This window comes from Copadichromis virginalis, linkage group LG23 (assembly GCF_057382275.1).
Source record: "Copadichromis virginalis isolate Kocher_CV1m ecotype Utaka linkage group LG23, C_Virginalis_male_GT1.1, whole genome shotgun sequence".
NCBI lineage: Eukaryota > Metazoa > Chordata > Actinopteri > Cichliformes > Cichlidae > Copadichromis > Copadichromis virginalis.
In genome coordinates, this window is record NC_140639.1 from 41,328 (window position 1) to 67,556 (window position 26,229).

General features: G+C 41.7%; 1 long non-coding RNA gene and 2 pseudogenes across 2 annotated transcripts; 1 reads left to right on the forward strand and 2 right to left on the reverse strand.

Annotated features, from left to right (window-relative positions):
• LOC146679838 (protein cramped-like) lies at positions 1–22,063 on the forward strand (annotated as a pseudogene).
• LOC146679839 (uncharacterized) lies at positions 16,424–19,538 on the reverse strand. Of its 2 annotated transcripts, XR_014918216.1 has the most exons (5): positions 19,244–19,538; positions 18,766–18,829; positions 18,242–18,389; positions 17,793–17,880; positions 16,424–17,211 (listed from the first exon to the last, which is right to left on the reverse strand). It is a non-coding gene; the product is annotated as an uncharacterized LOC146679839 (long non-coding RNA). The 2 variants fall into 2 exon arrangements; XR_014918215.1 differs by having other exon boundaries at positions 18,766–19,538.
• LOC146679840 (peroxisomal reductase activating PPAR-gamma-like) lies at positions 21,639–25,595 on the reverse strand (annotated as a pseudogene).
• Positions 25,596–26,229: the final 634 nt, after the last annotated feature.

The following is a 26,229-nucleotide window of genomic DNA, read 5'->3' on the forward strand; positions in this document are numbered from 1 at the left end:
TGTAGCAGTGGTCGAGTAGCCGGTCTCCACGAGTGTTAAAATGGATGTGTTGGTGGAGTTTGGGTGAGACTTTCTTCAGGTTTCCCTTATTAAAGTCTCCGGCTGTGATAAACGCTGCCTCTGGGTGTGCGGTTTCCTCACTGCTGATCGCGCTGTACAGTTCCCTGAGTGCTCGGTCAGTGTCGGCTTGTGGGGGAATGTAAACAGCCGTAATAATCACTGCTGTAAATTCCCTCGGTAGCCAGAATGGCCGGCACTTAATCATCAGGTACTCCAGGTCCGGTGAGGTCCAGGTCCACTTATGCTTACTCCAAGCACCGCTGCGAGTTTGGCCGTCAGTGTCAGTTTTCGGATTCGCCTGCTGAGCTGCTGGTGGAGATCCACCCGGACCCAGTGGCGTGTCTAGAAAATTTTTGTTGGGGGGCCAGGTAGGGGCACAGATTTGGAGAAGGGTGGCAGATGTAATTGGCAGATAATGTTTTTAAAAAAAAAATCTACCAACCGTTAACCATAATTCAATAATCCTATAAACCTAATAACCGAATGCGCTTTTAATTCTTATTAGAATGAGATTTTAACCACTATGGTGCAAAGTTTTTAGATACTGCGTTGATAAAGTACAAGAGATACAATCAGTGCTTTGTCAGTGTTTACTCAGCATTCAAGGACAGCAATATTTGCATAATATTTTTACTGACATATAGTGCACATATGTTTTGGGCAAAAACATTTTTGAATATTAAAATACGAACATTTGTAACAAAGAATTGACAAATTAGCCAATGCCAATGCAAAACCAATGCCTATTAAAAAAAAGAAGATAATCTTCTCACAAACTGGTGTTTGATTTTGAAACAGGAAAAAAGTGGGGAAACAACTGAAAAGACTAACATTTGAATAAAACCTGAAAGCAAGTAAATACTTTCTATGCTGCCTTATGGTAAACTTTGGTAATATTGATCAAGAACAACACTGGCTGATGATGAAATACAGTCAGCTGGCATGGTGACACTGCCAGTATTAACCTGCAGGGCTGGACTGGGACAGAAAATCAGGCATTTTGACTAGAGACCGGCCCACCAGGTATTAAAGCCATAAAGACTTTGACTGAAAACAAATGCTGTTGTGACAGTGATGTACACTGTCTTGTTGGTATATGTATGATTTCTATACATTTTACGTCAGATAAAAACTTTGGTTGTAAGATTTAGATAATTATTTAATAAAAGCTAGATATTTTAAATGAGAATAAGAAAGAAAAGTATTTCTTTGTGCCCCACCTTTCCCTGTTAATGCCCTACCTGGCCCCCTGGCAAAACTTTCCTAGATCCACCCCTGCACAGTTGCCAGCTGTCAGCTACATAAAAAAGGATCCTGGTGTTATTTGTGTCTCAGAAACAGTTCATAACTTCCCTTCAACTCATTCATGTGAACTAAAAGGTAAACCTGTTTCTCCATCACCTGTTCAGCTCTGATGATTCAGTAAGGACATCTCCTGGTTTCATCTTCATGTTTCCCTCTCACCACATATCCAAACCGATATCATGACCAGCAGCTTTTACAGCTGTGACTCCAGCAAACATCAGCTGATACTAGAAAGTAATATCAAATAAATTCTAACAACAGCTGATCAAGCTTAAATGTGCTGCTGTTGTTTAGCGCGACATCTGCTGGTTTCCTCTTTCTGGCGCAAAGTGGGCGATAAATAAACAAGGGAGAAAAGCCAATCAGCTGATCATTGATCAGTTTCATGATTGAAGTAGCAACAGGAGAGGCAGGGGAGAGGATGAGAGGAGAAGAGGCAGCTGTGCAGCGTAACGACAGAATAACTCCAGCTTTGTGTCTTTTTTTCATTATAGCGAAAGTCCGGGACAAACTGTGTTCCTTCTCAGCTCAATACGAAACGTGTAATATTTTCTCTGAATGAGGGACCATTCCATTTTTTTAAAGAGCCGTTGGCAACTCTACTAACTAACCTTATGAATAAAATAAAGTTCACTATCAGTAACGTCATAGCACCCACCCAGCTGTATATAAACTCTGTCAAGCTGGCTAGAACCAGTACTAGTTATTGCAACTGAGGGTAAAAAGTCAGCACAACGAAAATAAACTCCACCTAAACTTGGTTTATATCTGACCCAGATAGACTGCAGGTCATAACTTCTTACCTGAAGTTCAGTTCACCTGACACTCGGACTGGCGGTGTTCCAGATCTACTGGCGTTTAGATCAACTGGCGTTGGTCGAACAGATGTGTGGCAGTCTTGCGTTTCAGGAGCTGCTACCGACAAACCAGCAAAAAAACGCCAAATGTGTCATCTGTGACACTTGTGAGGTTATCTCAAACACACTCCGTCAGTCTTGATGCTGTTGAACAACAAAATGTTTAAAATGTGGCGAGTTTATCTGGTGATATCCTCATTCGCGACGCGATCGCGAAAACAGCAAACAATTAACACCACGCCGATGTTGTTCACAGGACAGCAAGAGTAAACGATCGGGAGACTCTTGTCGTCGTTATCGTTCCCCTCGCACGGTTTATTTCTCCGATTTCAGCGTTTTTGCTTCACAACTACAGCGAGCAGTTTACTTTGTGCACTAACATGGAGTCGAGTCAACCAGCGCCACCTCTGGCCAAGTGCCACAGCCTACAGCCAGATCAACCTGTGACACACATCTGCACCACGTTTGAATTCGTGTCATGCACATTTGTACCTTTCAACTGTGTCTGTTTAAATCACGGGCTTAAAATGGACCTGATATCAGGACAGGAAAGGGACATTACTGAACAGGGTTGCTTACAGTTCTTTTGTCTTTTTTCTTATTATTTTCTTTTGGGACTATATAGGAAATTGGACTAGAATGATGTTGCAGTTTTCAGCCAATCATTTCATTGACCCACAGATTTAGCCTAGGCTACCTTTGTTTTGTTTTTTTTATCACCCCCATTTTACAACAAATACCAGTAAAGCAGAGGTTGTAATTTATTTGCCATTATTCAGTTTTGGTTTTGCAAATAATCTGAATGAGCCTCTGTAGTAACTCAGAGGGTGACTGATATCAGGAACTTTCTAAACAATGAATCAAAGCTAGAGATGACTTAAGGCTTTCAGGATGACTTTTAAACACAATGAAGGATTCCCCTGTAGGCTACCAATCACTAATAGTATTGTATTTGCTAAGTGTGAGCTGGTTGGTGTCAGTTTATCTATGCAGACAAGGCATTACCTCCTGGGTTTCCACACTACCTGTCCCTCTGGAGGCACAGACAGCTTTGGGTGGGGCTGAGACTTAGTAAGGTGGTGGTGGTTTTTGAGTTTGTTAATGAGGCTATGCCACCCAGTAATCTGTGTGTTCCTCATTGAAAAGTGGAATTTATTTGGAAAAATATTTCAGTACATTATACATCTGTGATTTTAATTTGTACATTTTTCCTTTTAAAATTGCTTTGTCCACAAAACAGCAGCCATTGATCAGATCAGAAACAATATTATTTACTTGTGTATCCTTTGACAGGTATGACTGGTGGATTTTTGTTGTTTGAAACAGAAAAGCTCTGATTGTGTCAGAAACTATATTTAGATTGAGCACAAACGTTTGACTGTCTGACTAAGAAAGCCTCACTTATTTTTATGTGATGCTATATCGGTGCACTTCTATTTTGAAGGCGACACATCTAGGTTATTGTCTGTGAGCCAGTCACATGCTTGTGTTTGTAAATTAACACCCATTTGGGCTAAAAAAAAACAAAAAAAACAACACTTTTTTTTCTTTATTTATTTTTTTTTATAATGTAGCACAGTACTGCAACAGCAACTCTCTGGGTGCTCCTGCTAATGTCTCCTGGTGTTGTGCACAGTACTGGGCCAGAAAACTTGGCCAGTGGAGCCCACCATGAGTTGGTTTTGGAACTGTGTAATGTAGACCTGACCATAGGGACTGATTGCTTTTCCTGTCTCCTTGCCAGAGCTTAACCACAGAGAGGGAAGCTCTGCAGGTTCTGTGCGCTGTAATGGCAGTGGGTGGCTTTGTGTGCATGTATTTTAACATCTCGCAAATCACACACCTCAGATCAACCTTTTTTCGTTATGACATAAAAAACAGCCAGGGTGGTGAGCTGATATTTAAGTTGTGCCTTTCCTCTGAATGTTTCTGTGTTAAAACAGGGGCAGAGAATGGCTCCTCTTCCCAGGGTGTGGTGGGGCAGACCGGGCCTGTGGTCAGCTCCACGGGGGGAGTATCCAAGACCTCCAAGGGCCAAGGGTCTACAGAGAAGGAAGAACAAGCTGGTAACCAGAAAAGAGCCCGTCGGCAGTGGGAATCCTGGAGCGCCGAGGACAAAAACAGCTTTTTTGAGGGTCTTTATGAGGTAAAGCTTGCAACAACCTTTTACCAAGTTAAAAGTTTACCATGTGTAGATCTTTTGACGTCGTAGATTCACGGCTGCCCTCCTTTGTTCCCAGCACGGGAAGGATTTTGAGGCCATCCAGAACAACATTGCAATGAAGTACAAGAAGAGAGGCAAGCCAGCAAATATGGTGAAGAACAAGGAACAGGTCCGCCACTTTTACTACCGAACTTGGCACAAGATCTCCAAACACATCGACTTCGCTAACGGTGAGTTGCTTTTTTTCTCTCTCTCTTAATTCACCTTGGAATTTTTGATCCCCAAATATGAAGTTTGTACACTGTAATGACTTTATCGAATGACGCCTCATAAAAATGTGTACAACTCATACAACAAGGTGATGTCTTAGGCTGATCTTAATTGGTTTATTTTAGGTTTGTGTTTAGTTGTTTCAGTTATGCTACTTACTGCAGACACTGTGAATGAGAAGTAAAGAAGAGATGCTGTTAAACAGCCACATATATTATTATTTTTTCCTACAACAGAACTCACACTGACATTTTTGTTTTTTAGCAAGCAAAACATATGTTAAAGAAGTTCACCAGATAAGCTGGAGCTCTTTTCCCCTACAAAAAGCACCCAGTGTTACTCTCATGTTATCTTTATGTAGCACGCACAGGCCTCCACCAGTGTTGTGACTTGTGCTTCCTTTCCTTCTCAGTGTACTCCAGGGTGTTAAAGAAATCTTCTCAAGAACTGTACGGCCTCATCTGCTACGCCGAGCTTCGCAAAAAAGTTGGAGGATGTAAGTGAGGGCTGTGAAAGCGCTTGGATGCAATGTAGACTGCGTGTGTTTTGCTGTTTGTTCTGCTGGTTGTGGACACAGGGGATGTGATTAAACTCCAGATGATCCCTGTGGCTCGGGGCAGTTGCCCCTGAGGAGCATGTCTTAACTAGCTGTCTTGTGTTTTGTCTTTGACAGTGATGGATGATAAGAATGTGGCAAAGCTGAACGAACTCATCCAGCAAGGGTAAGTCTGTGGCAGAAGCTTTGGCTAGTGGGTTTACGTACACATCTGGGATTGTGATACTTTAAACTGATGCACTAGATCACATTTGGAAAGATACAGATTAGCACTTTGCTAGTATGAAAAACAAATCTGAGGGCTGAGTTGACAGTATGTAGTCAGATGCTTTCTCTGTGGCACGGCAAGGTTTAGAGCTTACAACATATATGAATAAAGATTCTTCTGTTCCACCAGGGCCACCACCGTGCGCTCTAAGGGGAGGAACCTGCGGATCAAAGCTCCAATGTGCCGAGCGTTGAAGAAACTTTGTGATCCAGATGGTGAGTATGAGCCTGCAGAAACCCAGCACACGCGTTACAGAACAAGCACTGAAAACCTCACTGATGGTGAGACTGGGGGGTTCACGGGGGCGGGGCTTTTTTACAAAAACCATGGCATCAAGTGGGCTGGTGGTGTTTCCATGGTAACTTTGGGTGCAAAGTGAGGAGGATGAAGGAGATGACTGTTCTGACCAGCTGTCATCAACCCCTCTGCTCAATAACACCCACTCATCACACTTACTGAAAATATTTGCTTTCATCAAGGGTAGAAAAAGACTGTCTCTTGTCATTGTTGTATGTAAATCTGTGAATGGATCCCACCGAGATTGATGGCTGCCTTTTCATTTTGTCGTGGTTGATTAAGTGAGAGAGCATAGTTGAGTTTATAGGTTTTGGGCTTTTCTTATAGTGGCTGAATCTGTAATTTTGTGTCCTGCAGGAGTGAGTGATGAAGAGGACCAGAAGCCGGTGCGTCTGCCCTTGAAGGTGGCAGTGGAGCTCCAGCCACGCAGTAACCACTCCTGGGCCCGAGTTCAGAGTCTTGCCCACAACCCTCGCCTCAGGTCTGACATGGATAAGAACCACAATATATTTTCAAAAGCATAACATCCAAGAGTCGGAGAGATGTCATACCTTCATTAATTCATTTTCTATTATTATTTTATTTATTTATTTTATTAGTTCAAGCCATGGTGATGCAACAAAGCCTGAGCTAATTTAAGAACCTCTTCTTGGCTTCAGACTGCTTATTTCAGTTTGATGGTTTGCATGTTTTCCACCGTTTTCTGGGTCAGCTCTTTTTTTTTTTTTTTTTTTTTTTTTGTGCAAATTAAATATGTGTGTATATGTTTTTTTTTTAAGCTAACTCGTGAAATTTGAAAAGTGTAAACACCCTCAGACATGATGCTGTTCAAAGTTTAAACTCTATTTCTTTCATTTTTAATTTTTGTTCTCAGTTCAGTTTTCAGTTAGTGTTCAGACTGGGTTTGCTTCTTTTGAGGTTCAGTTTCGTTTTTACTGGTTTCAGTGTTAGGGGTTTTTTTTGTTTTTTTGTTTAATTATTATGATAATAAGGGTTATTTATCATGGGTAGGTTGAAGAAGGGTAAAGACTTTGTGAAAATGGCTGAATTACAGCAATGTCAGTATGCATTTGTTTGCAAACGTGACAAAACAAATATAGTAAAACTATACATTAATGAACATTTCTGTTTTATTTTAGTTATTTTTGGAGCACGTAGTTGGCGTTTTGATTTTTCCCACACAGGATTATTTCGGTTTTAGAAAACTCTATTAAATTTGATCCACAGTAGTCTAAGTGTAAAATGTAGAAGTAGTTTATGTCAGACGTATTCGACCTGGTAGTGTTGTATTTTGCAAAGTTGACATCAAATGTTTTTTCTGTTTTCTCAGGATGGTGGTGGAGCTCCACAGGAAAGTTTCCAGCCTCATAGAGTATCTGAAACAGAAGTGGGCTTATCATGACCAGTGGATTGTATCCTTTTTAAAAAAAACATTACAGTGCAATATGTATGCAAAACTCTTCAGAGTGTTTTTCATTCCTAGTGTACATATTAGAAATGTACTGCTCTAACATGCTGCTTTCTGGGGCATATACAGTGGGGCAAAAAAGTATTTAGTCAGCCACCGATTGTGCAAGTTCCCCCACCTAAAATGATGACAGAGGTCAGTAATTTGTACCAGAGGTACACTTCAACTGTGAGAGACAGAATGTGGAAAAAAAAAAAATCCATGAATCCACATGGTAGGATTTGTAAAGAATTTATTCGTAAATCAGGGTGGAAAATAAGTATTTGGTCAATAACAAAAATACAACTCAATACTTTGTAACATAACCTTTGTTGGCAATAACAGAGGTCAAACGTTTACTATAGGTCTTTACCAGGTTTGCACACACAGTAGCTGGTATTTTGGCCCATTCCTCCATGCAGATCTTCTCGAGAGCAGTGATGTTTTGGGGCTGTCGCCGAGCAACACGGACTTTCAACTCCCGCCACAGATTTTCTATGGGGTTGAGGTCTGGAGACTGGCTAGGCCACTCCAGGACTTTCAAATGCTTCTTACGGAGCCACTCCTTTGTTGCCCGGGCGGTGTGTTTTGGATCATTGTCATGTTGGAAGACCCAGCCTCGTTTCATCTTCAAAGTTCTCACTGATGGAAGGAGGTTTTGGCTCAAAATCTCACGATACATGGCCCCATTCATTCTGTCCTTAACACGGATCAGTCGTCCTGTCCCCTTGGCAGAAAAACAGCCCCATAGCATGATGTTTCCACCCCCATGCTTCACAGTAGGTATGGTGTTCTTGGGATGCAACTCAGTATTCTTCTTCCTCCAAACACGACGAGTTGAGTTTATACCAAAAAGTTCTACTTTGGTTTCATCTGACCACATGACATTCTCCCAATCCTCTGCTGTATCATCCATGTGCTCTCTGGCAAACTTCAGACGGGCCTGGACATGCACTGGCTTCAGCAGCGGACCACGTCTGGCACTGCGGGATTTGATTCCCTGCCGTTGTAGTGTGTTACTGATGGTGACCTTTGTTACTTTGGTCCCAGCTCTCTGCAGGTCATTCACCAGGTCCCCCCGTGTGGTTCTGGGATCTTTGCTCACCGTTCTCATGATCATTTTGACCCCACGGGATGAGATCTTGCGTGGAGCCCCAGATCGAGGGAGATTATCAGTGGTCTTGTATGTCTTCCATTTTCTGATGATTGCTCCCACAGTTGATTTTTTCACACCAAGCTGCTTGCCTATTGTAGATTCACTCTTCCCAGTCTGGTGCAGGTCTACAATACTTTTCCTGGTGTCCTTCGAAAGCTCTTTGGTCTTGGCCATAGCGGAGTTTGGAGTCTGACTGTTTGAGGCTGTGGACAGGTGTCTTTTATACAGATGAGTTCAAACAGGTGCCATTCATACAGGTAACGAGTGGGGGGACAGAAAAGCGTCTTACAGAAGACGTTACAGGTCTGTGAGAGCCAGAGATTTTCCTTGTTTGAGGTGACCAAATACTTATTTTCCACCCTGATTTACAAATAAATTCTTTACAAATCCTACCATGTGAATTCATGGATTTTTTTTTTTTCCACATTCTGTCTCTCACAGTTGAAGTGTACCTCTGGTGCAAATTACTGACCTCTGTCATCATTTTAAGTGGGGGAACTTGCACAATCGGTGGCTGACTAAATACTTTTTTGCCCCACTGTACCAGCTTGTGTCGAATATAAACTGGTCCTTAACTTTGAAAACTCAGCTTAAGAGTCTCATGGAGAGAGAGGCTCTAGAAGGCAACCAGACCAGCACAGCCTCTCCCAGCATAACTCAGAAGGAAGAACTTTTTCTTTTTCCAGCTGAGAGCTGCACATTGACTACACTGCCTGGGGTGGCACGTGTGGTTCACTCCAAAGCGTCCTGCACTGTCCATTGGATCGAGAGTGGCAAGAGCCGACCTAATGCCAAGGAGTTGCCAGCTGCCCAGATCCTGGGCATCCATGCAGCTCCACAACCTCGAACTGGCAGCAAATCTGGGCGGGGAAGCGCTGCTGTTGCTGGTGCTTCACTGACTATAACGGGTGATGCTCGTCGAACTGAAACCCCCAACCCTGATCCATCAGCAGACAGTTCTGCAAAGGTAGAGGAGAAGAGACTTCAGTCCCCTTGTGTCCCAGTTTCCTCTCAGCTGACTGTCAGAGAAGAGGGAGATGGGATGGGATCTTCTGATCCAGGAAAGGCCTGCACTGGCGTTGAGGTCAGTGGTGGTTTAGCCATGACCAGAAGCACGGACAGGTCATGTAGTGGTGCCGATGGCTCCGCTGAGCAGTACAAAGAGGAGCAGAGCACCAGCGCGTCTTCCTCGGAGGCAAATCAGCCTCCTTCAGTCAAACCTCCAGTGACTGGCTCAGACGAAGCCGTGTCGCAAGCTTCCCCACCAGCGACCAAAGAACGGGTCGTTGAGCAGATCAGAGAGGAAGGCTGGAGCGCCCGTGACGCAGAGAACGTCACCCTGGCCGAGCTGTACCTGATGTTTGGGAAGCCAGGCAAGCTGCAGCTGGAGTACGAGTGGCAGCCGGTCACAGCTCCACCCAGCAACTCAGAAGAGGGACAAGCCTCAGTGCAGCCAAAGCCCGACAGGACAAATCGAGTTTTGCGCTGCTTACTCAAGCTGGTTTCCACTGAAGTCAACCCCAAACCTCTGGTAAGTTTTCCCTTTTCTGTCTTCCAAGATTGTGGCCTGGTGTGTTGTTTAAATTACAAGTTGAAAAGATGAAAAATGTGTAATTATCAGTGGCATTAAGGCTTAAAATTAAACATTTTTAAGATGCAGCAGTGTGAAGAGTTTATATTCCGTACAAAGCCAGCTGATGAAAAACATGTTACTGGTTATGTACTATGAACACCACAGGTTTTTTTTTTTGTTTGGTTTTTTTTTGTCTTTTTCAATGAAAGTGCTATTTCGAGATAGGAGCATATCATGTGTCTTTTCCTTCAGGCTCCAGAGCTGTGCTCCACAGCCACATCACCCCTCAAGACCTATCAGGAGGAGCAAAACCAGGTCCTCACACCTCCGGCGAAGGGTCCTGTTGCAGGCGCCCGTAGCCCCAGCTGTGGGCGGCCGCAGGCGTCTTTGCGCATGCCCAAGTTACAGCTGCCAAGTGCTGGAGGTATTTATGTCTCTCTCCTGCTGGCTTTTGTGATAAAGTCTTTTCTGTACTTACAGTGCTGTAGTTATTAAACAGCGAGAAGTAATTATGCAGCACCGATGCTTCCTCTTTAGAAGTTGTCTTCAAATAGCTGCCTTTCCTGATGTGGCACCACATCTGTTTCAATCCTGTTCAGGTGGGCGCAACCTTACCCGCTCTCTGCTGGGTTCTACTGCAGTTGGCGAATCAGAAAGCAGCGTGTTCGCAGTACCCACCACGCTGCCACCCAACAGCTCACGGCACAACCGAATGTTCTCCCCTAACAAAGAGGCAGAGCTAGCCTTCAGACAGCAGCTCGACTCGATCAGTGTAAGCCAGAATAATGCATCATTTTTTGTTTATGCCAACTGTACAGAGACATAATTCATGTATTAACGAGCATTAATATGTGCTTTTTTCTTTTCTTTTTCTCACAGATGCAGTCAGATCTTTTCCTTTCTAGACAGAGAAAACCTCGGAACAGACAACTTCGCAAACCACTTGTAGTTCAGGTGAGAGCAAGATCATTATCCATTCATCAGTTCTGGGCTTGGTTGGGTGGAAGGCGGGTTTTCCTAAGTGTGTTTTTGTTTGGCCACTTCTTTCTCGTTCACAGCGAACACTGCTGCCCAGAACTACAGGAGACACTCCTCAACACGTCTGCTCCTTCTCCATCCTCTCCAACTCCTCTGCCACAGGTACTCCTCAGATGGCAGGACAGAACGATAGAATATGTCGTCAGCTGAGGCTGGAAATGTTTAGGGCGTAGTTTTACAGTATGCATTAATGAAATCACAGCTAAAAACGATTTCTCTTTCTCAGCAAGACCCTCTGGTAATTGTCTGCTCTCTCACTTCCTGTTTCTTCCTTCAGGAACTGGATCTTTCCGGCCGATCCATCCCCGACTAGCTCCTTCCTCTCGCTCTGTCCAAACTAAAACAACCCCAGCAACATCCAGCTCTGCGGGGGCCAGCCAGCTCTCTAGTATGGACTTCTTCTGTTATCTACTACATTTTTCTGTTTTATTGAAATATTGATAAACTCTACACCAAATATACTGCAAAAAAATTACATATTGTTGTTTTTATGGGGTCAACAACTTTGCTTTTATAAGCACCCAGTTTCACACCTTGGCTCAGGCGATTAGAGGATCATCAGGGGTCCTTTTGTCCCTCTGTGGGGGGATACTCCCACTAGGTTTAAATCTGGGACTCCCCACCATTTGACCTTAGAACTGAAGAAGCTTCTCGGATGAGAGGTGAAACGTCTTCAAGTAACTTAAAGAAGTCCAGATGCTTTTCTTTGTAAGCTCCTTTGACTACGATGACCTGGATGACTGAGAACCTTCACAGACATATTTTATAAAATTGCTTAAAAACATATTTAAGGTCCAAGTTGTATTTGTGTAAGATTCCTGTGTCAAAATCTAGAACTCTGAGAAGGTCAGTGACAGACAGTATTTCTGTGCAGACGACAGAAGCAAAAACATTTTTCCAGAAGACCTTGGACCATCCTTTTTTTTTTTTTTTCTTCCTGCTCTGCTCTTCACATGCTGTTGCTGTTGATGCTTATCAGGAGTGATATGACAAATCTCTCGTTTGCCTGAACTGTTAATACTTTCAGGTGCCATTGACCTGGCAGCTAAGTCTGCAGGCATCATCCCAGGCAGTCCCTGTCGGGAGGTGGATTCTTCCACTGTGGATAACAGCGCTCTTCTCGCCACCACTCCCATTGCTGATGCTGAGCCAGACTCTCAACTCCACCAGCAAAATGTTCCAGAGGTCAGAGACACACACACACACACACACACACACACACACACACACACACACACACACACGGACTAGAACCCTCCTTCATTTGATGTCTCCTCCTTGCCTGTGGCATTAGAATAAATGCTATTGCCCATTACCATCTTGGAGTGTTACATTTAAAACGGTCAGTTTTTGATTTATCTTACTTTAATGAAAGTTATTGCTCACTCTAATGATTTTCTGTTTATCTGTGCGGTGTAGGCCAGGTTTTGCATAATGTTTTTCTTTTTACTGTGCATCTGTCGTACAAGACTTCACAAATGATTTAGTAATTTTTATAGATTTTCTTTGTAGACATTATTCTTGCATACAGTTGTCATATTCATGATCACCTGTTTATTTGTCTGTTACGGTTTAAAAACAAGCTGCTCCAAACAGTTTGCCCTGATGGGATAAATAAAGCTGTTTGTATCGCCATCAGAGCGTTTCCTTGCTCACAGTGGACCTTTGTGAGGGAACACTTGGCTTAGTTAAAGGCAGTGAGTCTGCGTAACCTCATTTGTTTTCCAGTCGTAGCTGATCACCATTTGGTAAAGAAAATTGTCAGCTATGCTTGAATAAATGGTTTAAAAAAATGTGATGTGCTAAGTTAAATCGCTCTTTCCATAGAATGGCGTACCACCTCCGTCTCCTGGAGTCACCGGCGGGGGAGACTCACTCCTCTCTCCCCCGAGCGTTGCCTCGCTCCTTGATATCTCACTCCCAGGCCCTCCTGAAGAGGCTCTAACCCCCGGAGAACCTCAAACGCAGATCAGCGACTCCATCATCGAGCTTGCCATCAACTCCACACATTACGGTGCGTGCACGTGCAGACGTCTTACCCGAGCCATATTGACAAGAAACTGCTAAATAAAGCTTGATGATGTTTGTTTAGTGAAATGGAAAGTGAGAGTAGGTTAGAAAGGTTTTGTAATTACCACTGAGGTCAGCTTTGTGGCTCCACAGCATTAATTCCTCTGCAGGTTGTGGAAAAGAGTGCACGTTGACATCCAAGCAGCTAAACATCTGAGCCTGCTGAGTTTAATCGCTGATATCTCATTTCTGTTTGCCTGCTGCACTGCAGGTGAGGAGGCTGCTCTCTCTCCAGCCAAGCTGGGCAACAGCGACGGCTCCAAACTGCTGGCCTCGTCTCCCTCGCTCAGCCCATCCAGAGGCTGGATCCCTTCACCCAGCCACGACCCTCAGTGGTACCCCAGCGACTCGTCTGACTCCACACTGGGATGCCTCCTTTGTAAGAGTTTTTTTGCTTCCTTTCTCAAGAGTGTGCCAGAAGTTACATTTTAGGCCAAGAAGAACAGAATATTAAGTGGATGTATTTTTATCATTACTTCCCACTAAAAATGCTGCATACAGCAGCACGTGCAGTCAACATTTACAAAGATTTGTTTGTAAAATCCCCAATATTACTAACACAGCTGTATGATGAAAGGCCATTTACTCAGTCTTTTGCTCTTATTTTCCTTGCAGCCAGCATGGTCTCTCCTGATAAGGGCAGACGGACCACCCTAACCCCCACTGGCCCCTCCAGTGGCACAGCTCTACTCGGTCCTAGCCTCCTGGACTGCAATTCTCATGATTCTCATGATTCAATCCCGTGGCCTTCCTGATGTGGCAGAGGTAAGTAAATGCTTGTTGATTAAATGAAAGAAAGTTGTGACTGAGAAGCAACACTTGCCACAAACACAACACAGTCTGAATCTCAGCAACCAACATGTTATATGTTATTAATTAGTCTCTAAAATGTAAATGTAAAAACATCACTTCCCATTTTAAAAATAACCTGCATTTATATCCACTCTGAAAATGTGGTTCTTATCCCTTTTTGGATCTGTCCTGCTGTGCAAGTGGACTCTGACCCAGAGCCGGTTGTGTTAGGGACCACATGGTACCTTTTGGATAGATCAGCTTCTGGGCTGATCCACCAAATTTTAGGTGATTTTTAATGAAAAACTTGTTGAGTCACACCCTGAGATTCAGACACCATACCTTTTGAAATGCTGACAGCATTTAATATCTGAATCTCAGTCTGTGAACACGTTTCCATTTTTAGTGCTCTCTCTCGCTCTCTTGCGTGCTTTGATAGCGACTTTATGAAGAAATGAATCGGGAGTGTCAGTTAGCTGGTTCAGGTGTGGCAGGAGGGGATGAGGCAGAGAGAAGCTCTAAGTTTGTTAAAGATAACCTGCCAGTGAGCAGGTTTAGTTCAGATTGTGTTAAGTGATTCATCTCAGGGTTAACAAACGCAGACTTGTTAGCTTAAACCTGTTTCCTGGGATGGGGCCCAAACCTGCCTGGGAGGTGAATAGAGCCCGGTGACTGTTGCCTCCTGTGTTTGGACTAACACATCTGCTTTTTCAGTAAATAATTTAATTTCATTGACAGATATTGATGTGATGAACTTTTCCCCCCCTGCACTCTTGACCTAAAGTATGAAACTGTTCGAGGGATGTCTGGAAAAATCTTGTTTTTTGGGGGTTTTTTCTCCTTCTTGGATTTGCCCTTGTTGTCAGTCTGAAAGCTCTTTGGTGTTGCTTGCAGATGGATTCTCAGCTTGCTTGTATGATGAGTGAGAGCAGCATAGACTACATCGCTCGCTTCAATGATCTGGCTCAGGAGCTCGCCGTAACTGAGCCCTCCATTCCACCTCCCTGAGGAAGACTCCACCAAGCCATGGTCATCTGTACCTCTAATCTACAGCCAGTTCCAGGCATTTCCACAGTTCCAGGAGAGAGAGACACAAACTTCTGGGCCCACACTTGGAAGCAGTGACTACTGCTAGAAATTCAAAACCGATTTGCAGCCAGCAGCTGCAAATTACCCCAACTTTTACCACGTCTGGTTCTCACACCTGTCGATAAGCAGGCCATTCCTAAAAAGAGACCAAGGCAGAACTTTGCTCACCTAGAGCATCATGTTGTTGGTGACAAGAGGTACTGTAAGTGAGGAGAGGAGAGGTTTCCTCTCTGTCTTCTCCCTGTTTGGAGAAAGAAGACTGGGGAGAAAGGCCAACCCCATCCCCCCTCAAAGCCATCCATGGCCTGTTTGTAAAAGTGCAATAATAGGTGGTCAACCGTGACCATTGTTCAAAAGCGAGTTGCGTTGGTTTCACTGAACTGTTCTCTAAGGAACAATTCCCTTTAAATACAAACACTTTAGATAAAACAAATGAGTTTACAAAGATACAACCTCATGTACAGGAAAATACTATGCCATATCCGAACAAAATATCTGATCTTTCATGTCTCTTCCTGCTCTCGGTGTGTGAGTGCATGAATGTATCTGTGTGTGCGTGTGTATTAAAGGCTGTAAGGCTGACCGCTCAAAATGTGCAGTTCAGATCATCAGCTGGTGGCAAACAGCCACTGGACTGTGATTTTTATTAAAAGTAATGTCGGTGAGAAAGAGATACTTGGCATAGTTCAGTAGCAAAAGTGGAACAAAACAAAGTGATGTGTACACTGAAAAAAATATGTTGTTGGATTTACTTAATTCAATGGTGGACATTTGTTGCACACAGATGTTTTGCTTTGGCAGCAACTTAAACAATTGAGTTAAATTAACACAATTTATTCATGTTCAATAAACCTGTGCAATTTGTGTTGATAAAATGTGACTTAAACATGTTTTGATGAAGTAATTTGAGCTCTTGAAATATTTTAATCCTTCACAATTTTCTCACTTTATCCCAACACCATTCAATAACTTTTACCCAATACTACTTGGTCACTTAAATACTACATGTTATCTTCAAATTACATTTTGCTATTATATTCTAGTATCAAATACACAATTTTCAAATGGAGGCCTTATAACAGATTATATTGTTCTCTTCCAAGATGGTTGCTGGCATCCACCAGTAACCTTTCAAAACAAAATGTCTAATTTCACTGCATTGACAGTAGGTAAAGAATTAAACTGACATTACTCCACTACTGAATCTATATAAACCAACAGTTAAATAATGTCAGTTCTTCCGTGTTCTCTGGAATCAATCACAGCAAAGAAATTAGACTCTTTCTTTTTAAAAATGTTGGGAAAGAACAATACAAAACATTCTATTTAAGGCCTCTGACGTCAAGATTCAGTTAAACAACAATTATAACTAAACAATTTGAGGTAATGTTAGTTTCCACTAACATTAAATTAGGTTACTGAATTGGCAAACACCTTCCTATTAACATTACCCATTTTACCCCAAAAACTAAAGAAATTAGCACTTGCAGGTCAAAACCTTTATTCAAGAGATGCAAAAATAACATTGATACAGTGAGTGACTGTCAAAAATTACGGCACTGATCATACTGTGACATCTTGGTTCAAAACAGCAAGCTTAGAAATATTCAACGTTCCTTACTTCAACTGAATGAAACTGAAAATACCATTTCACACGGCCCATATGGGATATTTAGACTGCATAACTGTTCATGCTACATCTCTTCACTAGTAAAAGAAAGAAAAAATACAAAGAGAAATTTAAAAATGCTGCCAAACAGACAGAGAACTTGTACAGAGCAAAAGGAAAAACAAACAACAACAACAACAAAAAAACGGCTCGTCCTCATGGCAGTTGCAGTGTATATAAAAATGAACCCTGCGATCCGTTCCTGGAATTGAGCTTCAAAAATGCAGCAGAACAAGTGTGAGATTTAAATGTCCTCTCACCTAGAGCTGGTCACCTCACATGCATAACAGTGAGCTTCGTTGCAGGAGCAGTTTTGTCTTAGTTGTGAGCTTTTCTTGAGAGCTGAGTTGCTTCCAACTCCATTACCACCCTTTGAATCACCTCAAAAGTGTAGCAGAGTTGTGATGGGTAACTCATATTGAAGGAATAAAAAAGGTCCAAACAGCATGGCTACTGCAAAGGTCACGTTATCCAGATCTTGAAGAACTACTATACCCTCGATGATGATGCCAACGTCAGAAAAGTCATTGCCTGGTGCATCCTCTGGAGACAGATGTTCATTGTGGTTTTCTCAATCTGTGCAGTGGCCTCAGTCAAGTCCTGGTTAAACACAAAACATTTCTTTAAGATTCCTTTTTAAACTCATCTCTTTTGAATCTACCAGTTCTAATGTTAGAGTAATTTAAACCAATGCAAGCAACATAGTAAATAGCTATAGCCAAAGAGTGGCCTGCCATGCTGCCATTCATGGTCTAACAGAGTTTCTAAGAGAGGGTGAAAAACATAATTTCAAATGCTTTACATTAGTTTTTCTTAGAAAGACACCGGCCCATCAGAAATCCAGGTTTTGTCACTCAGAAGATGTTAGAATTTAGACTTTCAGCCCCACAATTTGGTTAGCTGTTGGTCTTTTTTTTTTTCAAACAAAAGCTAATGTAAATATTGGTGGGATTTTCCTTTGTTCACTAGAATGACAAATTTAAAGTTTTTTCACACTGATGTGACCCCTAATACAGGGGTGGGGCCTCAAGGGCCGGCGGCTGAGTTCACTACCAGGCCTCATGTGAACTTCAAATTATTAAAGAGGACTACTGGTCCTAACTGGTCCAATGAGGATCAAGTGGATAACTAAATGCATTTTAAAATGTTGCAAAGCCACAATCTACTCATAAAACACTCACCATGAACTCCTGCACCAAGATGTTGCAATTGTCTTTCACACAGATGCGGAGCACTTTGATGAGACTCCCTTTGAGCATTAATGTCATCCTAAAGTATTATAACAAAGAAAACAGAGATTTGTGAACTTTTCAGTAGCACAGAAGAAAATGATCCCAGACCAAAACTTAAACCAGTCAACATGCAACACCAGCATCTACAAAGCAATATCAAAAGTTCCTGTTTGACATCAACTTTATGGATATATAGTTTCCAGAACATTTATTTTTTTAAAAAGATCAATTTTTCTCAGTGGGCCAGTAAATGCATGACGAAAATTATGGCATCCTTTCGGTGGAATCAGTACTCACGGGTAATAGTTGACTGTTTCAATGGATGCAGCATAAAAATCTTTTACTGACCTAATGCAATACATATACACTTTGTAGTTAAAGAATTTTAAAGTTCTTACTGTCATCATGGCAGCTACATCCTTTAGCTTTGTGCCCTGTTCCCCCGATCACTTTGCAAACACTTTCAGCAGACTGTCAGAGAGAAACTCAGCTCCGTCAGAAACCTGTAAAGGCATGGTTGGGATGCACTGGAATGCTGCATTTCATCTGAAATGACATAAAATTATTTTGAAATAACAGCAGGCACTGTGCTTGGTTAATAATCAGTAATGTTTTGTTGAATAAAAACTGTGTTTCCAGATCTTATGGGATTAAAAAAATCCAAAGATGTTTATTTCTGATTTGCAACCCAAGAACCCACAAGTTACAACCTCATTTTAGTTCAAGTGTGCATTAATGTGAGTCCAGTAATCACCTTTCTGACAATACATACAGGTATAAGTCAAACCTATGGCAGATTTTGGATTTCTCAGTTGTATTAATAGGGTGGTCTATTTGAGTATGCATGCACCTAATAATTATAAAAAACCTATTATAATTAAGTTACAGAAACCTTAAGCGAAAATAGAATATACTTTCTTACCATAACACCTTGAACCCACAATCCATCAGCTGACTCCTGGTGAAATGCAGAATAGATGTGGTCTCTCAATGTGCATCAACAAAAACAAAAAGAAAAGGACAGCAGGTGAGGGCAGGAGGGGTAGGGATGTAAGCTAGCATAATACCGCTGATGATATTAGCTAAAGCTGTTCAATGTCCAAAATCTCACTAACACCACGGTGCAGTAAATACACAATGTAACTGAAGAGTCAGTTGACAAATCTATTCACACAGAAAACCAAATTATGTTATGAGTGCCTCGTAATTAGGTTTAATGTGATATTACGGCTCTTGTGCCAAAGACAAATTCAAATGAAAAAGCGCCAATTCTTTGATAACAGATAAAACAGCAAATAAGCTAACGGCTCTTTTTTAGCATGTTACATGGCGGCACTTTAGACGTTTAACTACATTTGGCTGAAATATGGTAAATATTAATTCAAAAAATCAAGACATACCAAAAAACGTAGAGTTGGCTGCTCGACTTGACTGAGATGGATGCATTTTTTAAACCACGATCCAAAGCCCGCGAGATGAAATCACGCGTGGTTTCACGAGATTTAACGTTGCTATCTTATTGACTTACTTCACCTGAACATGATATAAACAATTTAATACACCCTTTCTGCATATCATGTAGTTTTTACACTATATAGTTACATTTATCTTTAAAACATGAGGCAATTGTGTTAAATACATGCAAGATGCTTACATAAATCCAAGAGATGGCCAGTCCCTTTTTTTCAGTGTAGAAGTTCATTTTTCCTGTTGGCCTCCTTTTTTCTTTTCTTTTTGTTCCTCATCTCTTATGAGTTCAGGTGTTACAGATTGTGTTGTAGTCACACGTGTTTGGAATCGGGTTCTTCATTTCTCAAACCCACATTTAAAAAAAAACAAACAAACAAAACAAAACAAAAAAAACAAACAAATACAAATAAAAAATGGCAGCTTGTTGGTTGACTCCACTTGGGTAGCTCCACAGATGCTGAAAATGTTATTGGAATTATTTTATTGTTGCATTCATTTCTCATTAGTTTTGTGTGCAGAGATGCAAGTTCAAATATTGGATTTTGTTGCATAAACAGGAATACCTTTTTAGATATTTAAGCCCTCTTCACACGTGTGGTATTTGGAGACTGAATCAGAATGTTTTAAAGAGTCTGTGCTGACAGTGCTTATAGCCACAAACAGCATAATGTGCGTAATGTACTGTTCTTCATGGTTGTTGCGTCTGAATGAAAGCCTTGAGGAACGTTCACATTAAAACGTTTCCTTTGACTCGGCGCTTTCCCAGCTCCTCATTCGCAAGCTGCAATAGGGAGAATTTCCCTCCTGTATTGTAGATGTGAGCGTGAATTGCACAGGAAGGTTTTAATGAAGGGAGATGAACAACTCAAAAAGATGCGCGTGAGCGGCAGCACTCTGATGCGTGCCTGTCTGTTAACATACATTCAGGCTTGCGCTGTTTTAAAAGGTGACCTATCCAGACCTGAAGCTTCCAGATCAACAGCAAGGAGGGCGTGTCTTTGTTTACTTTTGCTGTCGTTTTCAGTAACGCTGACACAACAGGTGGGCGCTCTCTTGCCGACGCCATCGATTACAAGGAAATCTAACAATGTTGCTCATTTACTTTCCTTAGTTCTGTTGCTTTCTTGCCGTCCTAATTAGTTCAAACAAATGAGCTGGCTGCAGCCACACATTCATTTTGTTTGACAAACTAGAATTATGAATGTCCTGGCTACTATTGAGTTCCCAGTAGAAATACACTCCATAAGAGCGAGCGGTTAATTTAATGAAACACTAAAGCCATAGTTGACTCCATTTATTTTAATTTTTGTTTTTTATTATATGCCCCCAAATTACTTTCCTCTGACTAGTGGATGCTAACAAAACACTATGACTAAAGAGTGGCTCTTGCATGTTACAGAAGCAGACATCGTTTCTCTGAATTTTTCATGCAGTACAGACTCATTGCCTTCACATTTAATTTGATCAACCAGCATCATCTCTATGCAGCTGTGTGAACCCGTTTGGTGTAAACTGTTAGACCTCTTTGTCATTCCACAAACGAGATTGTAAGACGATCTAACAAATGTAAGCGCTCCTGTGGTGTTAGTTTGTGAACATTTGGAAACGCTTGATCTTGTCACACTAGATGATTCTTAATAAGGAATCCTATTGAAGGATGTATTTGTACAAATGGAAATTCCAGTATTCACTGCGCTTTTGTAACATAATGTAAATCATTATTTGGACTATTTATTGTTAATATTTCTGAGACAAGTGTTTTTTCTGTTTTAATTTAAGGTGACATCCAAGAAAGGAGGAAAAAAAAATACTGTTTTCAGTTTGTAAAAGGTGTTTTATTCTGTGCATAAAGATAGTTATAAAAACCTGCCTGTTTTCTTGTATTCACTGTGTTTGGGGGATACACAGCAGTTCATATGCAAGCTTGTACAAAGTTCGGTCTTTGGCCTTGGGCTTGTTTCTGACAGGTTTGTCAGCTTCTCCAGAGATGGATGAGTGGTTTATCCGCACAGACTCCACACTGAATTCCTCGCTGCTCCCAATAAAAGTACAATCATGCTCCAATCCAGACGACACTTTAAAGTGACAAAGAATATTAGCCGGAAACAAAAACTCGACTGCACGTACGTGTGCTGAAGTGACTCATTTTCAGTGATGTGCTCTGCATACTGCATGGAAAATATGACCCAGAAACAGGTCGGGTGCTGCACCATTTTTCAATGAGAAATTGTTGGCAAACGTTGACTTTGTAACCACAGTAGATATTTTAAAGGAGAGTAAGTGACACAGTTGTGGGTAGACATTCTGCCAAAACATCAGACATGATTCCTTTACCACAGTTTGGTTTATTTAAGCTGTTCTGTTTGCATCAGGAGTCCCAAATTATGGAGTTCAAATTAAACCATCTCTTCTCACCAGCCTGCAAAATGTGATACTGCAGGCTTTTGCCAACAATTTTTGTTGTTTTTGGGTGGGAAGGGTAAAAGTTTCTCAGACATGACAGACAATATCAACATGTAAATTAGACATTAAACAATGAATAGTACAAAAACCCACTCCAGCTCTGTCCCAGATGTTATAAAACAGATCTCCTCATTTCCTCCAAAGTCTTGCTTATTTCAGGTCCTAGACCTCACCAGCTCGAACATCACTTATCCTTAGGTTTTTGCTCCTTTCGAGCGCGCGAGGACATGAGCTTGAAGAAAAGTGCAGGCCAGAGTGTGCGGAGGTATACTGCAGCAGTGGGCAGAGGGCCGGCCAAAACCACGTCTTTACTTTGCTGACGAACAGCCTTTAGGACTTCCCACGCCACGTCCCTGGGGTCCCAGCCCGTAGCTGTAGTTCTGTCCAACACTGAGCGGTAGTTGCAAAGACAAGAGACATGTTGCATCATTGATACAAGAGAGTACAGATTACTTCAATTAATTCAAATTACTTTTATTTATATAGTACCAAATCACAACAGCAGTTGCCTCGAGGTGCTTTTTAATGTAAGGTAAGAAAGACCCTACAATAACTTATAAATTACTCTGGTTATGTTGCTTCTTACTTTTATTATTTAGTTATAAAAATCCATTTGGCTTGTAGTCTTTTCCTTATGTAGTCAAAAAAAAAAATCAGTAAGAAAACACAAAATCCCAGCTGGCATCAAAGATCCACACACATTCCAACACCACCTTAATAACTCTGAGATTTATCACCTGTTACCAGCTGACTCTTAAAAATGCTGCTTTTGCTACTGTTACTCTTTTGTTCCATCCTCTCACTGCCTCACCTCCATACTTGGATCCATCTCCTGTGACAGCATTGATCGACAGGTTGGTTCAGATGTACCCGGGGCTGATCACAGTCACTGGGATCCCGTAGCGCTCCATCTCTGCCCGCAAGCAGTCGAAGTAGGCCTGGGTGGCGTGCTTGGACGCAGCATCTGACCAGCATGAGACAAATCAGAGGCTTGCTTTAGTTACCCTCCTCCTGCTGGCAAACTCATGTTGTGTTTGTTTGCATTAATCAAAGACGACTTACAGGCTGACCGGTAAGGAATGGCTATCTTCCCCTGGACGCTGCTAATCACTACAATATGGCCGCTGTGCCGGCGAACCATGGAAGGCAGGAGAGCTGTGGAGAGAGGAAAGAAATGAAAGAGAGAGGGCTGACTCATATTCATGATAATCTTCACCCAAATCTCTACATAAATGACTTATTAACTTCACATTTAGCTCGGCTCTTTCAACCACAAGCCAAAATAAATGAAAACATCCCGTACGCTGAAACCAACAAGATTAAACAAACCTTGTGTAAGAGCAACGGGCCCGAAGTAATTTGTCTCCATAACATCCCGCTGAACTGAAATGTGAGTCTCTAGTATATTGCCAAGGTAACTGATTCCAGCATTATTAATGAGGATGTCCACTTGTCCGTAACATTTCAGGATCTCTTCTGCAGCTCTCTCCACCGTGTCTGTTTTAGCCAGGTCGAAGACAACAGTACAGGGAGTGTGAATCTGGTGGATAACCAAAGCGAAACAAAACGACTCTTTACAAATGGATCCTTAGAGGCTAAGCTATAGTTCAGACAGACCAGACTTTATTGTGTTACTCCTTTGTGTGTATATACATACCAGTTTCTGTGTGTTTGCTGAACTCGCTGTTAGTTCTTGGACCACCTGCTGCAGGCGAGCTGCGTCACGTCCACACAAGCCGTGCACCTGCAGCGTGGAAGACCCGCGCAGACTCTACAATGCAGAATTCTCGTTGTAGATTAGTGAGCATAAAACAGGGGTGGGTGCAGAGAGCCACACCACTAAGCTGAACTCAAATCTGCTCAGTATCTCTTTAATTCTTACCAGGAGCACTTTATAAAACTGAAATAAGCATAGAAGAAAACTGCTAACATTTTTATCATGATATAATAAACATTCCCCAAAACAATTGTGCACAAAATGTCCATATTTTTGCAAAATTTAAAAGACTTAACTTTATTTTAAAATAAGTGCTATTGCTATTTTTAATTATTTTTTCTTGCTCAGCTACAGGAATCTAGTCCGTCTTGAGTTTCTACAAGTGCATCCAGTGAATCAACAGTGCAACAAACTGAAGTTAACGGTTTTAGTTACAACACCAACAGCATGGTTCACTGACTTGCACAACACCTTCTGCTGTACGATTCAGCGGGAAAAAAAAGCAATTTTACTTCTGGCTTCATTTCAGTCACTTTATCTTGCATCTGCTTTAAAAGTCCCACATTTTTCCCTGTCAGATTTTGACAGGTGTAAGTTGTTTACAAACAAACAAACCTTGGTAGTCCCTTTTACTGAGCCTGTGGCTGCTAAACTCTTTTCGTTGTCCCATGTAAAAAATTCATTAACAGGGCTGGGTCATCACAACTGTCATCCACAGCCACCAAGCACTCTTTGATAAACTCCTCAGAGGATGGCTTGTTTGAAATCACAAAGCTGGTCTTGCCTGCTCCATCCCTGGATGTGTGAGGCTTAGTGAAAAGTCCTGTTGCTTTTCGCAGATTTGCTAGCAACAGTCCAGCTCTTTTCTCTCTCTGTTTAGTCTCACAAAGGGGATTCAATCTGTAATCCATAAACAGAGCACTCTGCTCTCCACAAACTAAACACATGGCTTTACCTCTGACTTCAGTAATTAAATATTGAGAAGTCTACGTCCTGTTAAAAACTCTACACTCCGTATCAATCTTTCCTGTTTTTAAAGGTCAGCTGACATCTTTCGGGGCTAGAAACTCTCAGAAACAAAAGATCAGGCACACTTACAGAGGAGATGCATTCGCTCACAAACATGTGTTTGTAAAGTAAAAAAATAGCATTCATGTTCAAAATAGAAGTGACAAATTTGTAATGTGGTTTCCTACAAAAATCAGGAATCCACTCTCTGACCAGGAATTTATCAAAGAGTGTTTGGTGTCTGAAATGGGACAAAATGATTCATGTATACGTATATATGTTTAAATCCTAATTTCCCATTGATCGCACGCAGACTGGTCCGAGACAACCAACGGGCAGTACAATGTCCAAATCTGATAAAGAACTACAACTACATGTTGGCATCTGCACAACAACACTGAAGAATGAGATTGCACATTATCTAAATAAAAGCCTACTAGCACTAAAGCAGTATGGTTTAGAGAGTTTGCACATGTAAGCTGAAATGAATGAATGGAGGCTGACCTTTCCCGAGTCCAGAGCTGGCCCCAGTTATGACCACTACAGCACCTTGGACTGAAGCCCCTTTTCTGAGACGTACAAGTATCCGGTACAACAATACGACTCCCAAACCGGTTAAAACCACCGGTAGCATTCCTCCTCCCATCACACGCTCCATTACTTGGCAATCACCAGCTACCTGCAGGTAAAAAATAATCAGTAAATACCTTATAAGAAATTATTTACTGTACCTTTAAAGTCCATCTGAATGCAACTACCAACATGACAATAATAAACACACATACAGCCAAAAAAGCGGGGGAATTAAATGGTAATTCATTGTAATAAGAACAGTAGGAGTTATGGATCTTCCTTTATCTTCTTAACCACTTAAGCCCCACCTGCTAGCAACAACCAATAACTTGATATCACCAGACTTCGGACAATCTTATTAAGCAAATGTTAACTAAATACATGCATCACTTAGCACATTAATATTCGCATGGTTAAAAAGTACAGTTCAGTATGCCAGGTGAACACCTTGCACATGCACACACTGGGTTTAGCACTAGCTTGTTCTGCGCAGGCAGTGTCAAAATAACGGCTACTGAGGCTAAAGCTAACAACAGCTAGCATCTCTAGCAAATACTAACAAGTGTTGGTTTGTAGTTCTGTTTTTTACAGGTCTCACCTGAGCCGAGCTGCTGAGCAGAGCAGCAGTAATGTGTCAATGTGTCTCCTCTTCTTTTAGCTGATCTTCTTCCTTCTGTTTTGTCTTTATTGACGGTTAGAAAAACAGCTTTTGGTCGCTTTAGCGCCACCGTCTGATCTGGAGTATGCACTTAACAAAATGCGCTCTTTCAAATGATTAACAAATAAGGAAATAAGCTATTATTTCTCGTAAAGCTCATAATTTGATAATTTGCTATATTAATGCTTTACATTTATATTTAGAGGTCTTTTTAAACCACTAGTGCCTATTTAATCAGCTGCTATCTTCTTCATTGCTACATGATCCATTAGAAGTGTGCTCTACATCTCATTTCAGTTTTTCTTTTTAATTATTTAAAAATTCTTAGTTTACTTTATTTTTTATTATTTATTACAAATTGTAGGGTATTTGTCAGGTTCATATTCTTCAGAAGTCCATCCATCCATCCATTCACTTCCGCTTATCCTTTTCAGGGTCGCGGGGGGTGCTGGAGCCTATCCCAGCTGTCATAGGGCGAGAGGCGGGGTACACCCTGG